This window comes from Hakea prostrata, chromosome 3 (assembly GCF_041222555.1).
Source record: "Hakea prostrata isolate BN-2017 chromosome 3, UWA_Hpros_2, whole genome shotgun sequence".
In the NCBI taxonomy this organism is placed as follows: Eukaryota; Viridiplantae; Streptophyta; class Magnoliopsida; order Proteales; family Proteaceae; genus Hakea; species Hakea prostrata.
The window spans coordinates 10,754,080-10,757,553 of NC_142602.1; positions in this window are offsets into that span (position 1 = coordinate 10,754,080).

Here is a 3,474-nt window from a genome sequence, read left to right on the forward strand (position 1 = left end):
TGATTTGTCCTCTACCCAGATCTCCCAACTCGTTTATGAATGGTTGTCCCCTCTCCTCTCCTCTTTCTCCTTCCATCGTCCTCACCTGTTTCTGCTTTCTTTTAGGGTTTGATCATCTTTTTCGGAGATTAGAATCCTATCTGAGCCTCATTGGATCAATATTTGCCGTTAGGGTTTTTGATAATTGGAACGCAAATTCATGGTTACATCGTTAAGTTTGGGTTGGACTCTGATGTTTCTCTAGTGAATTCACTTATTGCAAACTGCAGTGTATGCAAAATCATACCTCTTAGAGGAAGCTACATGTATGTTTAAGGGACTAAACTCTGGTGATATTGTTACATGGAACTCACTAATTACAGGTTATGCATTGAATGGTGAAGGAGACTGATGCGTCCAAAATCTGCTCAGCCCTTGGATCTCCACGTGATGTCCTGCAAAACGAAAGCGTCAGATGTGGCCCGACCGCTGGGGTCGGGAGTCCACCTCCGAAGGCTAAGTCAGTTGATGAACTTAATCACAAACGGCTCTGCTAGAAGCACAGAGCTAAAGAATGAAGAATTGGGAAAGGTGATCTAGATAGCAGATTGCTGATAGTTTAGGTCTATCAGTATGTATCTAAACCTGAGTCTCAGATAGTATTCTTTTCGATCGATTGATCCGTCCCTCACCTTGTATGGTAGTGAGGTTTATATAGAGTGTACCTTTGAATCTCCTTCGTTGGATGCACTTGAGCCTTCTTCGGGTAGTCGTTGGATCTTATCAGTGAGATCCGTTGAGCGATAGACTTCTACTAGTTTGGGCTAGTAGAGGACTCCTGAGATAACCGTTAGGTTATGCGATGGTTATCCCTTCGATAATGATTATCCGCAGCCGTCAGTTTGAGTCTGCCATCATCAGGGTGATTACCCTAATCCATAAGTAAGATTAGGGCACGCTTGCAGCCGAATAAGCTTTCTTCTTCAGCAAGCCATCTTCCGGATCCGGTTCGCTCGGGAGTGATTCGGTTTTCTCCGTCTCGACCGGGGTCGAGGGTCGGACCAGGTATGAACCCGGTCTGATCATAAACTCTCCATATCACGAGCCCCCAGACCAAGCGTTCGGTCGATCCCGAGGGCTTGGTTTTTAACTGGGTTTGTCGTCAGGTGATGATCTCTGCGTGCTTCATTAAATGTCATATCACATTTAATGCGGTGGTCACTTTTCCTCGAGCGTTGTGAGTGTAAGGCCACATATCTCGTTGCAGTTGATCTGTCGTGGCTCACGTCATCCAAGCGACGGTTTCCGAACGCCTATTTCGGATTCGTGAGTTCAAACTTTCAAAACGTCTTTCAATCTTGATCGTTGATTTTGAATCAATCTCGATCGTTCAAATTCATTCCCGAACACTCGTGCGGGAGTTTTAAAAGCGGTTCGTTGTCTTCGTAGGTTTCATTCTTCCGTCTGGAATTTGAACCTTTGTTGTGCCTTTCCCGCCTTCCTCGCTCTTAAGCTTCCGTCTCAATCGAATCGGTAAGTTCTTTGGTCTTTTTCCTTTTGTAGTTTATTGAAACGAGTAATGGCGGACGATAGGGCTTCTTTAGTACCCCATGTTGGTAATAGCAGTGATGCTTTTGCTTCTCCCCGCCCGAACAATCGGATAGTGATAACAAAACCCTAACCGTCCTCTGGCGGGAGTTCGCTGAAGTTTCTCAAAAAGGTTTTGAAAGAAAAACCGAAACTTCTCCCCGTCCTTCTCGAGTCCGGATCTTCCAAGATTGTCGAGTCCTCTAGGCAGCCTCAAACCTCCGGGTCCAATGGTGGACTCAGGCTTTGTTCCCTTCATTTACAATGAGGAAACCCTTCTTTCAACTTGTCCAAGATTTTGATCTTCCTTCCTCATATCAGGTTAGGGCTCCCCACCCCGATGAGAGGGTTGATTCGTCCCTTTCGGGTGAATTTTCTCGTATATAGATGCACCTGGAAAGCGGGGTTCGCTTTCCCTTTTTTAATCCTTTGTTCTCCGCAGTTTTGAATCACTGGAACATTTGTCCCGGAATGCTCCTCCCCAATAGCTGGCGTCTCATCGTCGGCTTCTTGGGTTTGTGTTTTGAGCTTGGCATTACGCCATCTCTTTCTCTTTTTGTACATTTTCCCCCCCTTTTTTTTCCCCCCCCCCCCCCCCGGTGGGTCTTTCTTTCCAAACGCAATAAGGCTGATCTTGATTGGAGGGGCAGCATCCTTGTCAAAGGAACTTGCCCTTCTAACAACAAAAGATGGCGCGAACGATACTTACTAGGGTTTCCCAGCTGTTGCTGTCGTTTAGTTCTGTACTGATACGGCTGTTTGTTATGTTGTTTTGCATAGTGGCTCCCAAGATCAACCCGAACTTTATCAGAGCAAAATCTTGCAAGAAAATCGTTCCGTCGGTGGTGGTTGGGGCCAGTGCGGTGGTTTCAGCTAGTGCCTCCAAGCGTAAGGCGACTGCTGGCGGTGAATCTTCAAGTCAGATTCTCGCAGTTTCTATTGATGCCGTCCCTGCGCCTCCTTTGCCCGAAGTGATCGCTCGTCTTTCCCAGGAAGATCTTGATCACTCCGTTGCCGATGGTGCTGCCGGTGCTCCTGCTGGTGAGCCTGTTGGTGAGCCTGTTGGTGCACCCCCGAAGGAGACTCTTCGGGCATCCGAGGCAACTATGTTGGCGTCTGATGAAGGTGTGGTCCCAGCAGGTGCTGCTCCTATTTCTAACTCTAGTGCTTGTTTGGCATCCTCCTCCTCTCCTTCTGAGTTGGAGGATTTTGCCACTAGGAAGCGCCGTCGGGTGACAAGTGATGAAGCTCATCCTTCTCTTGGTGTAGTTCATCCTTCTCATCCTTCGCCTGAATTAGTGTCAAACGAGTTTGACAGAGCGTTGGAATGGTGTACTGCTGCTCGAATGACTTCTGAGAGCGCAGCTTCTTTCCAAACTTCCGGATGAAGTCTTTACGAAGTCACTGGTGATGTAAGTCTTTCTTCATTATCCTCCGATTCTGAAAAATTACTTTTCTCGCTCCTCGCTAACTCGGAAGTTGTTTGCGGGAGTCTTCTTTGTAACTTCCACAACCAAGTGGAAGCAGTTACTAGACTCGATGAGGTTGAGCAATGAAGTTTCTAGGCTTCGGGAAATCTCTCGAAGCTAAAGATGTTGAGATTGCTCGCCTTCGGAATCTAGCTTGGGAGGTGGGAAGAGAAAAAAATTCGATGATTGGTCGTCTTCGGTCGGACTTGGATGATGCCAGGGAGAAGATCCGGCGGCTGGAGCAAACAGTTGGAAAGTCAGGAGACAAAGGATCTGAAACGTTACCCGAAAGGCAAGCTGTCGTTCCTTTGCCCGAATCCCTTCCAACCGATGTTCGCAGAGCTGCGTCTTCAAGTATTTACACAAGTAAGCCCTTTGTTGATATGCTGAATGCTTATAACTTGCGAGCGTACCGGGATGGTGAGAACGGAGTATGGGA